The sequence below is a fragment of the Bactrocera tryoni genome, chromosome 5 (genome assembly GCF_016617805.1).
Source record: "Bactrocera tryoni isolate S06 chromosome 5, CSIRO_BtryS06_freeze2, whole genome shotgun sequence".
Lineage (NCBI taxonomy): Eukaryota > Metazoa > Arthropoda > Insecta > Diptera > Tephritidae > Bactrocera > Bactrocera tryoni.
In genome coordinates this window covers 79,070,342-79,092,731 of record NC_052503.1, presented here as the reverse complement: position 1 = coordinate 79,092,731, position 22,390 = coordinate 79,070,342, and the positions used below count along the sequence as shown (strand labels likewise).

The window sequence follows — 22,390 nt, the reverse complement described above, 5'->3', positions numbered from 1 at the left end:
TCACAAACACACACATACGCACTACTAAAGTGAGGCATGTCTGTCGCGTTGTGCGCAATTGCAGCTGTGCGCTTGCATGTGGCAAGTTATTATACGATTGCACATAATATTTAAGTGCGTACATGCCACACGTGTTAATTTACAATTGCCGCGCGGCAAATAAATGTTAAATTAGCCAACATTATAAATTTGAATGCATTTGTAATTGCATTACCATTTTTCACGTGCACCAATACCAATACACGCGCGCTTAAAAATAGCGCCGTCTGCGTGGCTTCGAGTTGAGCGCTTTTGCGCCGCCTGCATGTGATGTGACTGTGTGTGGCTGTGTTTGTGTTTTGCAATTGCATTAGCTGCACTTTCATTAAAATCATGGTCATAATTTAACTTTTATACCGATTCAACCATTTCATGGTCGTTTCAATGCAATGGATACACGCATCGCCGGTTAAAGCAGTCGAAAGGCAGCGCACGTACACACACACATGTGTGGCATGCATTACATAAACAACACACAGAAATATTTGTGTGTATTTGCGCACGTTGCACATCAGCACTTGCCACGCCGTGCAGCAAAAATAAAAAATAAGCAACAACAACTACATATATGGCTTTGCTTTGGCCGTCATGTATTTATGCAGCAACTAAAGTCCATCAACAGCAGCGGCCGCAGCAACGGATTTTATTTTGCCGAGCACGTGCCACAGTGGTACTCGTGGAAATATGGCGAGTTTGTGCTCGACATTTGTTTAGCTGAAAGTAGCTTGCACCCAATGTGGAATCGAAGTGATCGGCTAAAAGTGGCTCGGTAAGCTGCGAACGGCTAAGTCAAGCGAGGTTTTAGGACTCACCCAACGATCTACATCTTAGGGGCACAGTGGTCCTTAGGTCGCGGTGCAATCCTCATCTATTCAGGACCGAAGGCGGCCAGGCTTAGGCTACTATTGGGTCCACTATGCTCCCGGATGGTATCCAATTTAAGTCTTATTTGGCTGTCTACGCCAGTGAAGAGAAAGAACTCCTTGCTTGAGAGAATTATGCATCTTTCTGGTTTCGAACGAGCTAACTCGTCTGCTATTTCATTTCCTTCTATTCCTATATGGTCGAGTACACTGATGAAGCCAGCTCCTGTTCCTGTTTCAACTTTTGATTCGTTAGTGAATATAGTATGTTGATTTAACCGAGTGTCGATCACGAAACCATTCGTCCAATCTTCTCTACTGGAAAAACCACGTGTTTAGTTCCGCTTTGGTTTCCATTACTCGGTCACAATATCAGCTTAACTCGAGTTCATTAATAAACTATGATTAAGATAGTGATAACCAACTACCAACTAACTCCAATGCCTAAAATCATGATCCAGATATATCTCAGCAGACCTTTCAATGTATTGGATATCCAATTATAAGTCTGATATATCGAGTCAAGATCATACTTTGTATGTAGTTTTTGTCACAATAGTTCATATGGTTCAGTACCTGACCACCATCGGCAGAGTTATAGGTTAAAGTAACGGTTAGCCAGAAAAAAATATAAAATGTAAGAAATATAATCTTCCATCACTTGTAGCCAGCTAAACCAATAATATGCTCTGCTATTTTCGAATACATACAACAAAGAAATTAAACTTCTTCAAACTAAAATCACTCCCGTGCTCCGAAAATACCAAAAATAGCGGTTCTATATCGAAAATATACCAGGCAATCTACCCGAATATCAGAAAAATAATATCTATTTTACTATAAGAAAAACTGCGCACTTCTCTCTAGTTATTGTTTCGTCAGAAAAGACTCTCCCACAAATTGTGTGCACTGGGTATACGACAGTACATTCGATGTGATTTCATTTACCAACAGCTAATGCCATCACTACACGCTACAAACTGCCCAAATGTGTAACATTAAATAAATTATGCAAATGCATGTGTATGAATAAATAAAATAAGCGCATACATTTATTTATTTATGAACCCTTTTAAATATTCACATTGTCATTGAGGCTGACGTAGCTACAACAGCAATTACAACCACAACGGCGCTAAAAAGCAATGCAATGAAGCTACTATTACACGAATTAGGCGCATGACAAAAGCTGGCGAAGCAAATGCCACAATATACAGTGTGCGACAAAACTAAAGCACGGAATCTACCTTGTCGGTATTTAACTGGATAAAATCATAAAGTAGGCATTACGTGATGTTTTATTGATTTGTATTATTAGTTCATGTATTCTTCTTTTAAAATTAGTAAAAATTAAACAAATTAACTTACTAAAATATTATATAAAATTAAATATATGAAGAACTCCAAAAATCTGGTGCGACAAAACAAAAGCACATAACTAAGAATTTGCATTAATTGCACATTAATTGTTTGTCAAACTGTTTTTAATGATCAAAAATGTTGGATATGTGTAGTTATTACCTAATTAGAAAAATATTAATGCATATTCAGTTGCAGTTCGTCATTCAGTACGGTTGGTTGTATGTTAAAGAGAAAGATATTTCAATGGTTCGAAATAAGTATTCTGTTCATTTTAGAAAAAAATTTGTTAAGGATTTTAAGAAAAGAGAATCGGTTATGACTATTGCAAAAAAGTTTCGAATAAATCATCCTAAAGTTTCCCGAACATTTAGCTGATTTGGCAAATCAAGCTCTTTGGTTACAGCGCATAGAGGTAGACGGCTGTGGAGAGCAACCGAACGAGAGGATAAGGGAGTCATTCGGGCAATAAAAAATTACCCTTTTATATCGGCAATATCTATTGTAAGACAATTACGGTTAAATATATTACAGAGATCCATACAACGTCGAGCTGTCGATGGGGAATTTTCATGCTACCTGTAGCAAGTTATTGCAAAAAAGCCGTATTATTTATTTAAAGAACAGGCTGGCGTGATTAGAATTTGTGAGGATGCACATAAATTGAGCGATTACCAAATGGCAAACTGTACTTTTTTCTGGCGAATCGAAGTTTAATATCAAAGATTGAGATGGGCTGAAGCTGGTAGGCAGACCGAAGGGACAACGCCTAAATCAACGTTATAAAACAAGCGCGGTGAAACATGGTGGAGATAATGTACTAGTGTGGGGTTGTTTTCCAGGGAATGCAATAGGATAAATTCATCATATAAACAGTATAATGGACAAATATAAGCATAAAAATATTTCTCAGAATATTAATGCTGCCACATGTTGCAGAAGAAATGGCTTTAAAATGGAGTTATCAACATGACAACGACCAGAAACACACTGCTATTTGTGTAAAACAGTGGTTTGTTGATAACAGGAATGAGGTTTTGAAGCGACTCGCACAATCATCTGATCTCAATCCCATAGAGAACCAATGGTAAATTGTAGATCGAAAAATCAGACTTGAGAATTGTAAAAATAAGGCCGTTTTATACATTCAAGTGAAGGTAGCATGGAAAAGCATTTCCTGGGACACATCAAATAAATTAATTGAATCCATGCCTAGCCGATGTGCAACTGTATTGAAAAATAAGGGATACGCAACCAAATATTGAAAGACATAAATTTTTCAATCATAAAACCATTTCGTGCTTTTGTTTTGTCGCACCAAATTTTTGGAGTTTTTCATATATGGCATTTTATATATTTTTTTAATAAGTTAATTTGTTTAATTTTTACTAATTTTAAAAGAAGAATACATGAACTAATAATACAAATCAATAAAACATCACGTAATGCCTAATTTATGATTTTATCCAGTTAAATACCGACAAGGTAGATTCCGTGCTTTAGTTTTGTCGCACACTGTATGTATATACATATATATGTGTATAAGTATTGTTGTATAAATTTAATGCGCTGACACACTCAAACCCATAAAATTCAAATGGCAAATAGATTTGCTAAAAATTTTGCTGCTAATGCAAAGCCATGTTTTCACCGCTCAATTTAGTTGTTGTTGTGATTTTTACACCAAATTGTTGTGCTTTGCATACCCTTTCTCTTTTTTCTGCTAAACTGTGATCATTATGCCGCTGGCAATCACACGTTACGTGTTCACGTGCATCATTTATAATTTATTAAATGTTACGTATACGCCATGTACTCGTCTTAACAAAACCAGGCATTTAGTGGATTTGTTAAATAAATAGTTTAGTTTACAGCACAGCAGCACAATTGGATTTATGGAAATGCTTGTCAATTTCATACAATTATTTTACGGCATTTGAATGCTCGTCACTGTTTAAATTCATGGGTATTTTTAATGGAAAATCAGTCGTGCGTAAATTCACATATATCACTTTAGATTTTTAATGCGTTTCTATGCTTAAAAAGTGAAGTTGGCTGTGAAATCAATGCATTTAATTGGAAATTTTATCAGAGAGAGCTAGAATTTTAGTGTCCAATTACTTTTTTTTTTGTTTTTGATATGAAAATGTAATTTAATTTTAAAATCATTTATAAATAATTTATTTTTAATTTCGTTAGAGGAAAATATTAATAATAACTATGAACATAGTGTGACATCAATATATATGTGTATATAAAAATGCCTATGAATTGATGACATCAACTAAAATTTCTTAACATATTCAAATTTTTCATAACCTTAAATAACATTCAAGGTCTTCAACTCATCAAATTTTTTCGCAGAACAAAAACTGGATAGCAAAATATATACTTTAAGTAAACCTTTCCGCGTACTCAGAAACAGGTTTTGATTATTACTTAAATAAAAAAAGAATAATAAAGTATTTAAAGTCGTTCGCTAAGTAATTTCATTTTTTAGTGCATTTTCAACCCCATTTTTCTATAGAGTAAAATATTTTATAAATTTATATAATCTCGAATTTCCCCAATAGCTTTTGTCATCTGTCGGGCAAGAGATTTCTTCAAAGCTTGTTTGATCCTTGCAGGCAAAAAACTGGTACAAGTGGTTTCTGAGGTTCAGATTTGAGATGCAGGTTCTCCCATCCAAAACAATTTTGCAGAGATTGGAACACCTACTATTCCGAAGGTGCCAAGTCTATAGATGATGGTAGTTGTGGTAGCACATCCTATTCAAGCATCAAAAGCTTTCGGCAAGTCATCTAACATCTTTGAGTTCTCCTATTAATTTGGTGAGACAAAACAATATTGATTAAATCTGGCCTCTTGATCACAATACAGTTCGGAAACAATCGTGTTATTGTCTGACAAAAGCTTAAAATAAACGAAACCATTGGAACTCAAACAAAAAGCAACATAACTTTTTTTTTTTTTTGACTATCGGCCTTCGAAGCGGTTTCTTCCTTTTTAGATAATGATTTATACTCATTTAAAAAAATCACATTTTGTCGCCTTTAGAATTGGATCACAACTTTGACATCTGTTAAGCAAATCTCAGTCGTTAATGCGACGGATCAAATTTCGTTCTGTAAGAATATGAGAAACCCATGTGTCAAGCTTCAAAATTAATCAAAGATATTTCATATGCTTGAGAACGGCCACGTTAGACAAGTTTGCACAATTTTCCCAAGTTTGTGCGGTTAAAAATGCTGATATACATATGTTGCCTATGATTAGGAGCCTTGACGTTTATATATTGCATTCTAAAGTCATTCTAAACGTATGCAACTTTTTCTGTCAAACAGTAGTATATATTTTGCCCACATTTAGGAGCCACGTTTTCTAGTGAATCGGCTAGAAATTATGATACATATTGTCTACATTTAAGAGCTCTAGTACCGATATAAATATTATTGACATCACATATGTACATTCTGTAGTCACTCTAAAGGTATGCTAAGTTTTTGTGTCAAACAGTCAGATGTCTGTTGCCTACATTTAGGAGCTTTGATAGCTCATATTACCTTTTAAATTATATTAGGGGAAACCAGGCCTATTTATGACTTGACTAGTTATTGTTTTCTCTACCGAACACGCCCGCTGAAAAGACTTTTATAAGAAATAATTACGGAAATCCTTAAAAAGTATTTTTGGTGGCGAAAAACAAATTGTATTTATAATCAAACATCAATTTTACCAAACTATAAATTTCGTAATAAATAAGCGCATATACTGACCTAAATTTAGGTGCACCAATACTATCATACAGCCACACGCCACACTACATTTGTAATCAGAGAGAATAAAAACGGTACACTGATTGGTCAGCTGATTACTCACCCGCTAGCGCAAAGATAACGTCACAATTTCTGATTGCACAGAGAAAGGAAACACACAAAATATTATATGAAGTCATGAATTAAAAACTGTACCTCACAAAAACTGCGCGCTCTTATCAAAAATACAAGTGCACGAAATACATGCCTGAAAAAAAACTATACCCCAGTGTTAAAAATTAATTAAAAAATGTTCCAACACATGGCATAAGCGCTGCGTAACAGTAAAAAATATAACATATAAAATAAAATAAGATTTACATTGCAATAACTCATTTAGTTTGTGTGCGACAACACGTTTATACGCACACAAAGGCACAGCTACGTAAGTGGAGTCAATCGTTGGCACTGCGCCGAATTGTGACAGCTGTCATGCGATGGCCAGAACTTGCAAAAACGAATGTCGATCATTGTGCTTGCAAAAAATGGTAGCGAAAGTGGGCATTCGAGGATTCTGTGGTTGCTTACGTTGAAGTGGTTGTAGCGTGCGTTACCAATATTATTGATAGAGAATATATTTTCGACGAATACTGCCACCAAATCTTTTTTACTGACATTTCAATGACAGAGCAATCTATACATAATAAATTTTAAATGAAATTTTCGTTTACGTATGTATATAAATACTTTATTTTTATCGATTATTATTTCCGATTTTATTTTTTTTACATTTTTTATTATATTTTCTTTTAATTCAATTAAAAACTAATTTAATTTAATTTAATTTAAGTTAATTCTATTTCACTTAACTTAACTTAACTTAACTTAACTTAACTTAACTTAACTTAACTTAACTTAACTTAACTTAACTTAACTTGACTTGACTTGACTTGACTTAGCTTGACTTAACTTAACTTAACTTAACTTAACTTAACTTAATTTACTTTCCTCTAAATATCGCTTTTTTACAACAGTTCTCTGTTACAGCGCTACCGCCTAAATGATTTTTTATTTGCTGCTGATATGCTGTACTATTTATTTATGTGCGCTAATAAATAAGCAATGATTTTTACTCTATAAAAATTTGTTTGTTTCATTTTGTTTTAAACAATAAAAAGCGTTATCACTGTGTCAAAAAAGAGTAACAGTTATTTATAAAGAGAAAAATGTTTCAAAGTATAAATGCTTTGATTCCTTTTTAACAAATATTTTCGTTTTATAAAAAGAAACATGTGATTTTAAGCGCCGAATAATATTTTTTAACACTTTGCTTTATGTATTTAGTATAATATTCAGATATATTTTCATATATATGTATATACATATATGTATATTCAGCGCTTTTCTCCATTTATCTTTCAGTTTGGATATGTGCAAATATAAAACAGAAAGGGTAGTAGCAGCAGCTTTCGTACAGTTTTTTTTTTCTATTTTTTAGCGTTTATTCTCATATTGTATACTCCCCGCTAGCTCTTAGTTTATTTATTTTACATTTATTTTATCTGTACACTTTTCACTCTTTACTTCTTTATTTTCTTGCATTGATTGCAATTTAGATATTTCCAAAGCGTCTGCGGGCTTATGCCATTGTTTAAACTTTTATATGCCCGTATACAAGCGCTTTTACACTTGGCAGTAACGGCGGCTTTAAATGTGTTTCCGGTAACGTGCTGTGCATTTGCCGCCATTTAAATATATTATTTAAAAAATCGAGTCTAGACTAGTCCATGCAATTTACATGAAATGTCAATTTAACTGCGGATGTGCTGCGATATAGACATACGAGTATAAATGACAATAAAAGTACCTGAGCATAGGCAATACACTTGCCGAACGTGTTCCGCAGTTAAGCGTTTAAAAATAAATAATATTTTCGAATTTTTATGATGGACAATATAATAATTTGGTGGAGCCACTTTTTTTGGTTATTTTGAATCCTTCTTTTCTTATAGCGTTACCATTGTAGTTGGAGAATCATATGCCTTTCTTCAGAGACAGAAATTGCTTTTAGTAATTACATTATATTCCTTCATACAATTTTACAAAGCTGCTATAGTACCTTTTGAGGTTATGTCTGGAGCTTTAAACTTATTTTTGTTTTCAAAAATTTTGTAGAGAGTAAGAAAGAATAGAGAGTAACTAAGTTCAACATATTCTAAAATTTCTCAATTCCTACTTTCATTTCCTCTCAATTTACGACCTGTTCCTCCTTAAAAACTATTTTCCCATTGATAACCTTACATATGTACAAGTATATTATACCTAAAAAAGTCATTTAAGTCGTTTTTGAGGTTAACCACCCAAATACGGATTTAAATTCAAAATTCAGATGGGAGCTCACTGAGGCTATACTACTCTAGGATAGCTTCAGCCTAAATTGAATAGAAATAAGTTGAGGTTACACCGCGATCTATGGTCTGTTACGCCACTCCCCCCTTTCGACAAAACGAACCACATAGCACCAGTACGCTGTAATTCCAGCACACTGCTGGGTTCTATTGAGGCTTTGTGACCCCTATTCGATTACAAAGCCAAGGGCTTTGATACTTCATGTGCACTCTAGCATAGTATGCTCGGGAGTTTCCTATTTCATGTAGGAGATCTGGCAGTTTACACAATAGTGGTTGAAGTATTTTCTCTCGAATGCCGAGAGAGTAATTATGAAAGAACACTTCTATAAAGTAATACAAAGTTCAGCCAAGGACCAGTATAATCTGTTATTTTATGTAGACAAGACCAAGCAGTAAAGCCAAATATAATACTATAGGTTTGGATCGAAATTGGGAATTACGGGCGCAATGAAAGCTACGTCAGCTAAGCTTCTGGAACCTAAGCTTGACATTCGGCCAATACATACACAAATGATGTATGAGACAAATCTTACGGCGAGCTGATAATGTGACACTGTAACATTATCCATGCGAAAGCTCAGCCTTTATTATGTTATGGGACGCATTGCTCGCCTCCAAATTGTTTTAAAAAGAATCCGGGTTTTATCCATTCTACAGATTTGCTAAACAGGCTTAATTTGGTTACCACCCGTGAGCACAATGGGCCTTATATCGCCCATACACCGACGGCTTCGGTCTGGCACTCACGCTTTCCCATCATTCAACAAACCATATATAAAAAAGTTGAAATTAAATTTATAACCGATTTCTTAAGTTGATTTTGTGCAGCAAGTTCATTCCACAGTAAAATATTAACTACTTCAAGGATTCGTAAAGCCTTCAAATAAACATCAACTCAGCCTCCGAGCTCCGAGTAACCATAATTTAGATTAAAAATATTAAAACAATGGTGGTTCCAAAAATTTGTAATGGAGGTAGAAACCGGGGTCGCAATCGTATTTTACTTCCTATACATTTTTTATGTTGCTGTTACTTCATGAGTTCTTCTGCATTTGAATTAAGATCTTCGCGTTTCGGAGGGCTTTGACCCCCAAAAACCCCTCCCGCAGAGCCGCTACTGGCTTAAATACTATTACTCTATTTGTATTATTTCTCAGTACTTTTTTTTCTTCTTACCTTTCCTAGCACTAATCGTCCGCTTTTCAATTTGTCCTACTTAACAAACTACTCACAGCAGAATTAGAAAATGACAAACTACTAAAAATTAACAACTTTTCAAATTTACTCTCACTTTTTGCTCTCAAACCATAGTTCCAACTACTCAACAGCAAATAAAGCATGAATATATTTGAAAAAATAAAATAGAAATAAAATTGCCGCAAATCTCACTCACCCTCAACGAAAACCGCAAAGCAAGTGCGTGCAACTTTCAATATTTCTCGTTTCCATCGTCGTTTTTTTATCTCAATTTTATTGCAAAAGTGAGTTTCTAATAAATGACCTACATTTTTTGATTTATATGCGCTACTTGAAATTTCTTTTATATTAGCCGCCCAGCTATGAGCACCGCAGCCACTAAAATAATCAACGAGAAAACGTTGGCGCGGCATTTTCGGCAGTATTTGTGTGGTTGTTGCAGAATGTGCGAATATTTTTTTCCCATTTAATTTAAATTTCGATTTACATTTTTTAGCATGTTTTTTTTATTTTTTTCAGATATACCGTATATATATACATACATATATACAGCTATATGCTTCAATTGAAGTTGCATGAATAAAAGTTTTAGCAACAACTTTTGTAAATTATTTATTTCATTTTTACTTTTTTTTATTTTTTCTGTGCTGTTTTTTGTTTTTTATTTTTGTATTCGAAAATGTTGTAAATTTTTCCACTTGTGCCCATTTATTTGCACCATCGCTGCTCGGCTTGCTGCTGCTCACTCAGCCAGCCAATGAGCCGGAGAGCGGCAGTAAGGCTTTGTGCCTGCCGTTAGTTAGTCAGCCAGCTGACCAGCCAATCAGCCAGTGAAGCAGCGAGTTGGTCGGCAAAGCGGGCAATCGGATTGCTGTAGACTCAGTCAATCCCTACGTTTAGCCAGCAGTCATGATACTCTTAGTATACTCGTGTAAGTCAGCTTCGCCAGTCAGTCGGTAAAGCTTCATTAGTACTTGAACGCAACGGTATTTTTTTGTCGGAGAATGGAAAAATTTAAGGTTAGGCATGTAAAAGAACAAGCGTTTGGTTTCATAAAATTTTTTAGAAATATTCAAATATTTCAAAAATTTGGTCGAAATTATACCAGTTAATGCTCTAGCGCTTAGTTTCGTATAAGACCTTCAAAATTACCACACATTGTCGAACCAAACTTAATTTTCTATAACCCACCTAACCTCAAAACTTCTTCATTCAACATAACTTTACTTAATTTTATCTATTGACCGAATTGGAATTAATGAAAGATATATTCATATCTGAATATTTTCTCACGGAACCCAATAACTTGAAAATGTGTTGAACGTAACCTAAAAATTAACTTACTGAAGCCTATTCCTCGTAAAGTTATTGTTGTATAAATTGGATGAAACTGAGGTGAACTTATCCAAGCGTATCATTCTTGACTGCTTGACCTTTGCGAGTTCGAAGTAAAAATACTGTAAATCCCACACCTTCAGACAATTAGGAGAAAAAAAGGCAATAGAAATAGAACACTTCAGCAGATTTGTGGAGGCTTAAGCTTAGCAGACTTACAGTCCAACTATTAGAGATTTTTCGACCTAACAAAAGGCTATCCTTAACAGTCCAATTCTTCTCAAAGCTAGACCACAATAAGATAGAATGACTTTGCCATTTCTTAACCACAACCACGCACCCTGTATGCACGTATACTTTCGCCCAGTAGCCATAGCAGCCCAACAAGTGTTGATTTGTCGGTCTTTTGCAACTACCAGCCAAAGTTTATACCTGCCTGGACTATTATTGCCGCATTTTGTTGTAGTCTCTTTTATTATTTGCTTCGCTTTTAGTCTATGCTTTGCAGTTGCTTTGTTCCGCTGGAGTTACGAATTTTTAATCTTCATTGCCGCATTTTTTGCGCACAATTGACCATTATTTCTACTTCAGTTGCAGCAAAGCGAGGCAAAAACTTAACGCTATTTACATATAGATGAACCGCAAACATACCTTTACTGTACATAAATGTAACTGTAAATGTGTGTGCAGAGAGCTGGAAAACCCTTACTAGCTCTTGTACTTTCTTGCCTAGTGGAGGAGCAAAGATTCCACGCTTTTTGTTCTCATTTCGTGTGGTTGTAGGCTCGTTTGCCTCATAAATTTTCATTAGAGTCGTAATTCCTCGCGCCTACTTTCATAAGGCATACCTTTTTACTCTTAGCGCACAATAGTCGCGGTGCAAAGCCTCAATTTTCTACTCTTTTATAGGTATGTAAGTGTGGTAAATATGCTGAGATATTGGAAAGTTTGCATAGAAGTGGAGCTTAATAGAGTTTTGTCAGATCGGGTATTACGTAGAGGTATTAATCATCTAAATTGTCGAGGGTACATTTTGTTCCAATCAAAATAAGTCGTGATTCATTAAAATTCAACAATATAATATTCTTGTGGTTTCATGAAAGTTAGACCAAGTGTTTGTTCGATTGGCTACTCTCTAACATTTAATGGCGATAGGCGCAGTAAGAACGATTGTAGTTCTATTTCCCATATCAGTCAGTTCTCTCTCTGCTCTCATATTAAACAGGCTTTTAACTACTAGTGGTATTATTTTGGCAGAGAGGTAGGATTTAACGACCGACCTTCTGCAAAAAGCATTTTTAGAACCAACGAATGGCGAACAGCGGTATGTGGTAGACCATTATGTTTTCGAATACTTGCAAGTTTAATATTTTTGGATCTGGATATCATCAGTATGGAGAAGGTCAGACGAATGAATTCAAGTTTAATATACTTGTATTTGGATCTGGATACCATCCGTGTGGAGAAGGACAGGTGGATGAATCCACGTTTAATATTTTTGGATCTGAATACCATTCGAAAGTCTGGCAAACAGTTCAGCTGTGAATGCCTACTAAAACAGAACGGAAGTCAGTAAACTGAATGATCTTTTCAGTCCGCGAAACACTTTTAACAAGCACTCTTTGGGTTGGCCTTCAGCTCTTACAGTGAATCCTTCCCTCCTTCTTGAAATTTAATTGCAATTGTCGAGTGCTTTTTTGTCTTAATGTATATTTTTGCCCTTAATTCAAATTTTCTTATAAACGGATTTTTATGCCCAGCACTGTATATTTACAAAATTCTTTAAGCTTCTTCAAATTTATCCAATTTCCCTACTTCCTCGGAAATATATGTATATATATTTCACTGTTAATAAATTTTCTAAATATTTTTCAGCTTACTCGCAAATGAATCAACCATTCAGCACTTAGCCATCACGGTTCTGCTCCTTACTGCCGGCAGCTGCTATTATTGCAGGTAAGTCGTAAACACGCTGCTCTAAGTTGTACACTGTTGTTGCCTGCCTATCTGTTGAGTTTATCTTCTGCCGCATTCTGCTGACTCCTATTTAGGTTAAAATCTTTCAGCAAAGTGACCTGTTGTTGTCTTACACACAATTTAATATTTTTTTCTCTGCCTTACGCATTTTTCAAGTTTTTGCTCTCCCCCTTGCTTCGTACAAGCTGCTCGTTACTATCATATTTTGTTGCGCTTCATAATAATAATAATAATCATAATTTGAAATTGCTCATCTGCATCTACCATTGGATTAACTCTGAATTACAACATTAATAAGCAATGACACGCAACAATGAAGCGATTCATGGGCTGGATCACCTGGTGGTCGACCTGTTAGCGACTATGCGCATTTTCACCTCACTGCACAGCGCTTAGCGCGAGTCCAGCTGTGGCAGCTACCACCACAGGTAGTTCACGAAAGAAAATGCGCGCGTAGGTGCTTACCTCGTGCTTTACTCCAGTCGGTACATAAAGTTGGTTGAGAGCACTCCCTCCAACAGCTCGTTAAAATCTCAATTTCTATTTTTCTTTTAGCGAATTTTTTATATCGCCTTCATAACCGCACTGCAGAGCTACTCACTTGCAAAATTACCGATTATTGTCATATTTACGTAAAGCCACATAATCAATAAATCGCGTGAGTTACCAAAAAGTGGTACTGAAGAAGATATTGTTATATAATATTAGCTGTTTTGGGCTTAACTTCTAATGCCTGGCAACTGCCCTAAATTGACCTAAAGTGCCATTTACAATGCTTATTTATTGAATTTATTTTCAAATGGTTTTGATTTTGCTCTTGAAAGCCATTTTGCTTAGAATAAAAATGCCGGTATAATTGTAATATTGTTAGCTTTGATACGGTGCGCTCGTTTTGTGGTTGTCTCAAGGGTTAAGCAGAGCAGAGCAGAGCATTACAATTATCTCAGCAGGCATGTTATTAATAATTTGTGTCGAGCTTTAAGTTTAAGTTTACAGAGATTGCACGATCGGAATCAAGGGCTTTTATGGAAAGGTTTTTCTTTTGTCGAGTAATTTTCCAGAAATTTGCCATTGCTTACTCCCTAAGGCAATAATAAGATCTTCAAAAAATTATTCAGATCGGACTGCTATAGCACAAAGCTACCATACAAGCTAAGCGAAAAAATTAGGACTTTTTAAAGAGCCTTTTCTATCAAGCTTTAACACCCAGCTTCAGTGCAACTGAAGTTAAAGTTTTTTCTTATTGTTACATAAGAACCTACCACCAGATTTTAGAAATTGTAATCTAGAAAAGAGCTTGTTTTTCATATCTAAGCCTACAATACCAGCAGTATTATCAAATATTTGACATTTTTTTCATCGATTTTTGGTAGCTTTCAATTCTCAAACATGTTATACAATAATTAATTTAATTATGCCAAGGACTTATAGACTCTAACACATAGCAATACAGAGCATATCACAAAGGTACTTTGGGGTAGTATTTGGGACAAGAGGGAACTAAGAGACATCGTAGATTTCATCACAGGGAAACTAAAGATCTTTGAACAGCTCGGGACATTGTAGAATTCATCACAGGAAACCTGAAAGACATTGGGTAGCTGAGGTGGAAAACGATTTGAAATTTTTGTGTGCGAGTGTAATGACTGTTTGCATGATTTTTCGTGCTGCCAAAAGCAGCTTTGAAATCGACGAACATGTGGTGTGTGTCGATCTCCTTTTTACGTATATTTTCCAAGATTTGATGCCTGTTGAATACTTGGTCAGTTGTTGATTTTCCAGGTCTAAGCAGTTTGGAGAAGTATTTCAGTATGCTCTGGGCATCAATCACTAGATTACTTCTGCAAGATCTAGAAGAGTATGCCCCGGTCTTGAAACCTTCTGCTAGTTGCCGCATCTTTTCGTAGAACATAAGCTTAAAGCTCCATAAAAACCTTAAATAATTAAATTTCAAATTTATTCTCAAAAGCTTTTAAGTCAAACTTAATGCCTTTTAAAACACTGCTGCAAAAATCCCGACGAAACACTCAAAAAAATATTATTCATATAAAAGAGCCCCTGTTGTTATTAAATTTTTTTCTCTGCCGTTTAAAAACATTTAAAAAATTTTGTTTTCTCACCAGTGTGAAAATTGTTTGCACTCAACATTAATAGCCGCGAATGCAATTTATGAAAATTACTTAAATGTCAGGCGGCAATGGAGCGCGCAGCGTTTGTGTTTGCAGTTATTAACAACAACAAGTTTCTTTTTATTGCAAATAATGAAAACAAAAAATACATACACGCGCGTATCGCACAGAAATGTGTTAAAAACTACAACAATAAGCAATTGTTTTAGTGCCTGAAGTTTGCGCAGCGCCACAGCTGATGCGTCGGAAAAAGTGTTTCAAATGCACTCATATTTCCACACTCGCCGGCGTTTAGTGTGGATAGTTAATTTTTGAGGATTCTCAAATTTTTTGTTACTACACTCGCTCAATTCGCTTTTTTAGTATTAATGTGCTTTTTGTGCCTTTTGCATTGCTCATTGGCTTAAAATATTTTTGTTATGGGCAATTTTCCGCTTTTCTTTGAAAATAATTTTGTTGTTTCACATCAGTTTATTGTACAGTTATTTTACTAATACTCAAATTTTTTCGTTTGTGTTGTGCCGTTAAGAGAATTTGCTAATTTAGTAAAGAGATTGGATCTAAAATCTTTCAGTCACTGCTGGTCGCTCTCGGTTTTCAAATCCGTCGAAATTATTTCTTTCAGAATTGTGAAGGACCCCTCCAAGTTGTTCTATACCAGACGAGGTTTTACGTTTTTTCAATATATAAAAAATATAGTAGACATAAACCTTCAATGTACAACAACAGAGCTGTCAGTGCATCCTTTCCAACCCAGAAAAAGCGAAATAGATTGGTCTTGTGGTGAACGAGGGAAAGACGAATTCCTCCTAGGCAACACTATGTCACCGTTGCCAACTATAATTTGAAAAACTTAAGCACTTTATATACATATCTCAGAACCAGCATAAATTCTATCAGTATTCTATACCTGACACCAACGGCTGTATATTTCTTGTCGACAGCTGCTACTAGGAAGCAAATCCCTTTCTGGATGAACAAAAATTATGCGCTTTCCTATTCCCTATTGCCCTTGCCGAGACATGAACGATGAGGAACCGTGCCGAGAAAGGCCTTGGAGTATTTGAGAAAACTCCGTAGATCTTTGGAGCCATTCGCATATGGGATGAATGTCGAAGAAGATGGATAAAAATCATAATCTAAATAAAAATCTAACGAATGTGCTAGTTTGGCCATGTCGTTCGCCTGAAAGTTCATGCTCCAGCGGAAATCTTCTTGGACTCGAGACCCGTGGGTGGACGAAGAATACAAAGCGACTTGTAGTGTAAAACTGACATGGAAGTTGATGCTCCAGCGGAAAGCTCCTAAGACTAGATACCCGTGATTGGACAAGAAATACATGGCAAACTGTCCGTACATGTGCTGTACACTTGGCTTGATATTGTAAAGGAGAGACGCAACTGGCGAAGTTTTGTGCTCTTGTCCCAGACCGACCCACAATTGTAATAGCATAGAAGAAAAAAGAAATCGATCATACCATAGTCAAATACTCGAATACTAAATGGGATTTGACTCTTTGACGTCTATAGACTAAATGATAAATATATTATAATAATCTTACGGAATATTACCTGACACTAGAATGCAAAACCAAAACAGTACTATACTTATTCCAATGTCGCGCAAAGTTGTAAACAATTCGTTACGCACATAAAAATTTTATATTTCGTTCGTGCTAACTACCAATTCTCCATAGGTTCATGAAAACTGCACTATACTATATCGCCATGCTGACTGTAGCATACTCCAAATGCAAATAAATCGCCGTAAAGGTGGCAGCCGTAAGCCATTTAAAATTGAAATAAAAAATGCAAACATAACGTTTTTTTAACATATTTTATGAAAATATTTATTTTACGAGATTTTTTTTTACACACCCGTGCTAAAAGCAGAAAATTTATAAAAAGTGCGCTGCCACTATAAATGTGTATAATTTTCCGCTTTAATAGCTGATAAAACTTTCGCATTCATTTTCGTGGCAATATTTCTTTTTATTTTCTTTTTATGAAATGGAGTTGTACTTGTACTTTTTGCGCTAAGTTTTGACATTACTGAACCTTACGACAAAAGTGGCAAAACCGTGGGTGAATGAGAAGGTGGTTTTATAGCACTAGTCTGTGTCTTCAAAAGAGTATATCTGTGTATTTTTTGCCGATTTTTTGTGTGCCAGTCATTAAAAATAAACTGTAATTGCAACTTAAAGCGTTAAGCTCTTAAGATGAAATGAATATAAAAGAAGAAAAGAGATGAGAATAAAAAGTATGCAAAAAGAAAAGAAGGTATAATAGTAGACAACTGAATAATGAGGCGAATGGCTTTTGATGAAGAATGCTAACATAATTTTTTATGAAGAAACTGCAAAATATTAATAATTTTTTTTTTTTTGGGAAAAACCAACAGACGAAGCTTCGGTTAAGGAAAATTGTTGCTGTAACTTTAAGCTACTTTTTTATGCAAAAAGTTGTACAGCATAAAAACCGAAGTTTTTTGTATAATTCTCAGCCAACTTGCTCACCTGCGTATCACACAAACTTGTACAATGTAAAGTAGTATTCGGCAATAACCATAAATGGACTTTCTTTATGATAATGCATAGTGGCGATTTTGTAAGAAAAGCATTTTTAACAAACTCTTGATAAGAAAAAATGTCAGACACACATATAAAAATGCCTTCCTAATCCAGTAAGACGCAGAAATGTGTAAGAAGACAAAAGTGGAACTGGACCACAGCTGTATTTACCAAAGAGGAAATGATTAGAAATTCACTTATTCTTAAATGTATGCAGCGCGCACTTTTATACTTACGATGTGTTTTTAACTTGTTTTTCTTGGAAATGTTAAGTGACATGGAGAAATAACGTTGCCTACATTTGGGAGCAAAGAAGAAAGTTATTCGTGTTAGGCCAGCATGAAGGCAACGATTTACTGATTGAAAAAAAAATAGTTTGCTCTTTTAAGTTACTTAGACTTATATTTTAATAACTTATGATTTAGCGGAGAAAAAATTAGCTACTAAAGTCAGTAGTTCCCTAGGTATAGGGCCAAACGAAGTCAATTGTTCTAGAAAATGCGCTTTTTTAACGTGTTTCCCTTAGAATTTTCATGTGACATAGTTATTTGCTGGTAAATAAAAAAAAAACGTTGCCTACATTTCGGAGCGGAGAAAAAATTTTTTCGTGTCAGGCCAAAATGTAGACAATGTTTTTCTTATTGAAAGAGACATTTGCTTTTTAAGCTTTTTGGACTAGTATTTTCTTATCTTATGATTCAACGGAGAAATAATTGGTTACTAAGGTCAGTAGTTCCCTACTTGTTGCGCTAAACGAAGTCGATTGGTCGAAGAAATGCTGTTTTTTATTCTCCAAAATTCTTAAAGACCGTATATCTTGAGCAGAGAAATTAATTTTTCTAAACGTACATATACATAAATTAGAACTCCCAGACACTCTGGAAGAACACTTGCAGCACATAATATGTCCAATAATCCTCGAGCTCAGCATATATAAGCAGCTAGCGATATGTATATTTATAAATTTCAACACCATATTAAAGTACCGTTATATGCATACCTAATGCAAATCCAAAGGATTTCCAGCTAATCCCTTAACATTTCAAGAAGCTAAACAAGCGCTTCCTCAACTCACATACACAAACAAATACACAGTTATTTATTTGTGTGGCAAATGCACACGCGCTGCGTTAATAATGCAGTTAAAACGCCGCCGGCAGCGCAACTTCGCTGCATTCACGGCATCAAGAGCGATTTGTTACGCAATAAAACTGTCTGCCATACTGTAAGCGCTGCCGGGTGTGTTGCTTGCCGCAGCCGTTGTCAACTGACACGTCGTTGCCGCCACAGATGACTGATGTTATTTACAATATTTGATGTATGCGATTACAGTTTTTATTTTTGTTGTTGTTATTGCTACGATTTCCATTTGCTTCGCCGAATACACGATTCCGAGTTGTTAAAGCGCATTTGTGGAGCCATTTTTATTGAACTGAGTTGGTTTTAGGTTTATAGGAGTCTATAGATTGTTCAAGCCAAACTCGTAAAACAAATTTAGTACCAGATTGAGAGACATATTTGAAGGCTCGTCATTCCATAATTTGTTGTGTTCAAGTTGTAACCTTTTTCAATGAGAATCAGCGCTCTGAAATTAATGTCAAAATCCCAGCCTCTATAACAGGCAGAAGAGACATTAACGGGAAAAAATAAAACTAACAGAGAGCAAAGCTGAAGTAGTATTCTTAGCTAAGAAGCTCTCATTCATTTCGTAACTAAGGAAACGGCTTCAACGTTGAACAACTTGAACTCACTGCCATGCAGTCTTCTCTTTAAGTTATTTCTTTAACATAAACTGTCTTCGGTAAGCAAAATTGACTCCTGAAGTCATTTCTGCTTGCACTTCGCTACTTTTGTGCTTATTGTTATACTCGCTGCTAAAAAGCTACTTCCAGCTCTAAGCAAAATTCGTCATTGCCATTTGCTCCGTGCAACACACACCTGACAACTGTTATATGCTAACTTAGCACTGAAGCTAGCAACAAAAACCAAAGACAGTTACTAAACAGAGACAACACAACAACATCAACACGAAAACAATAATAACAACAACAACACAAACAATAACAAAAACCAAATACAGTTCCTAAGCAAGAGCTCAAAAACAACAACATTTAACAACAACAACTCTGTTGACAGACCGCCAGCAGGTGTGCCTTCTATCATGTTTATCACTTGTTTAGCACTTCCCACAATACACTTACCGTTACGCTACAACGCGACTACAATTTAGATACTCTGACATATTGTGTTTGTTGTTTTTATTGATAATGTTGCGACAAAAAAATGCAGAGCAGGTGATATACTTACAACAACAAATACTTCAATATTTTTGCATACATGTTTCAACTACGGCATATGAGTGGCATTATGTACATTAGGGTGTTTGGTTTTTTCTCAAGCTAATTTTTGAGGTGTCGCTCAAAGTTTCAGTTGTTGCCCCAAACAATTTAACAAGGTATATTATTTGCAATGTAATTCGTGCCAAAAGCATTTTACTTTTCCTTGAACTACAAAAGGACAGTTATTTAAAAACTTTTTTGAAATTTTTTTAATTTTTTTATTATATTTTTGAATTTTCCGCGGTTTAATTTTTTTTTTAATTTTATTTCGTATTTTTTTTCACTTAGTGGAAAGAAAATTTTAATTTTTTTTTTTTGAACCACCCTTATACATATGTATGTATATCAAGTAATGTGTAAAGAAATTAAAAATTGTATGCAAAAAGCGAGTTCTCAGTGGGAAACGTGTCTAAGAACTTATTTTATAATATTTTATAATGGGTTGTCACAAAAGTCTTGCGGTATTTTTATTGAATTTTTTTTTTTGTTTTTTATTGAAATTGAAATGAATTTTTGATGACTCATGCCCAGCTCTTGACCGATGCTATGGCTGCTACTATGCCGGTCTCTTTCGACCAATTCAGCGATTTCATCGTAATTTTCGACGGCAGGCCTTCCGGAGCGTGGCGCGTCTTCGACCACCTCTATACCAGAACGAAAACGTTGAAACCATCGTTGTGCGGTGGAAATGGAAACTGTATCGGGTCCATAAACTGCACAAATTTTATTGGCGGCTTGAGCTGCATTTTTGCATTTATCGTAGTAGTGCTGTAAACTATGCCGTATTTTCTCTTTATTTTGCTCCATGTTTGCGACGCTATAACTCACGAACGACTTAAAAGAAACGATAATCAATCAAACACGAGTTAGCGCGTGAAATGAGCTTTCCAAAAAGGTATAGCATGACCCGATGCGACGAATAAAACTAGAACTACGCGCTTTCAGCGCTAACTAGCGAAAATACCGCAAGACTTTTTTGACAACCTATAAATAAAATATTCGTTTTATTTTTTTTCACCCACCCTAATATATATGTAAATCAAGTAAAGTGTAAAGAAAGCAAAAATTGTATGCAAAACACCTTCCTAGTGGGAAAGGTGAGTGGAGAAACTTTTCTTTTATATTTTTTAATGCGAAAGTGAGGTTGAAAACGGGTGTGACAACAATACATGCGCATATGCATTCCACAAATGCCTTTAAATACACATACATACATGCTCCCTCAAAAGCTCAGCTAGATGCATTGCTACATCAGTAGAATTCAATTCATACACTTGACTTAGACATTTGCAGGCGTTGGCTGCACTACACTTTATCCACTGCCGCTTTGTGAACTTCGCCAACGGAAAAGTACACTACCAACAACTACTGCAGCTACGAGTCAAGCAAAGAGCACATTCTCCTACCTAACACACATACCGACAATACATTTATTTATTTGCACAGCAAAGGCGTGAGCATAAATGCCAATAGCTGCGTAACTATACGCACAAACATATATGTATGTAAATATAAATATGCCGACACACATTCAATCAAACATCAGTGTTAGTACCACATTTGTTGCATAAATAATGTCTCAGCAATGCGTGCGTGTGAAATGCTTGAAATAGTTTCCCTACTAGCGATTATTGATTGCGTTGCCATTCCTGGCTGCAGCTGATACCGTTATATGCGCGCTCATAACCGTAAACACATAAGTGATTGCATATAAACACAATATTTATTTGTTTATAATTTAAAAGGAATTGCAGTGCATGAAATGATTATGCAGTTTATAGTCGGACTGCTGCATAGATTGCCTAGTAAATTAGTAAATTACTCAGCTGGCATTAAATAAAACATATGTGCAAATAAAAATGTATAAAAATAAAAAACAAACTACAAAAAATAATAACATAAATTCGCAGTGTCATAAAACTAGATTAGTCCTGTGCTTTTCGCACTTTTGATATTATACAAAAATACTATAATAATATGTGTATAAAAATTTCGTACATACAGGATATGGATGTTGCAACCAAATTAATATCGCGCACATGCATACGTTGTAAAAAAATATATGAAAATTTTTTTCAGAGTTTTAGCAATTATTTTCAGGCCTTTCACAGCACAAGCAAAAAATGTATGACTTTTTAAGCAACTTCTTCTATGCTTTTGCAAATTTTTGCAAATTTCTTTATAAAACATTTTAATATTTATTTTTTTTTAAATTTGTGTTGCTTCAATGTGAATTAATTCACTTCGTGTTGATTTCTAAATAACTTTTGTTTTCATTTTTTATGCTTTTATAATATTTATTTATAAATTTTTCCACTTTTTTTTGGATAAGAAGCTTTAGTTGCAATTTTATTTTTTGTTTTCACATTTTTTTTTTTTTTTCATTTTATTTTGATGATATTTCTGTTCGCGCTGAA

The 22,390-nt window shown here is 35.0% G+C and overlaps 1 long non-coding RNA gene across 1 annotated transcript in view; it reads left to right on the top strand.

Annotated features, from left to right (window-relative positions):
• Nucleotides 1-22,390, top strand: part of LOC120779051 — a 209,549-nt gene that overhangs the window by 165,456 nt on the left and 21,703 nt on the right. Inside the window, exon 3 of the long non-coding RNA XR_005705600.1 lies at nt 12,835-12,915. This is a non-coding gene — a long non-coding RNA (uncharacterized LOC120779051). The remainder of the gene's footprint in view (nt 1-12,834; nt 12,916-22,390) is intronic.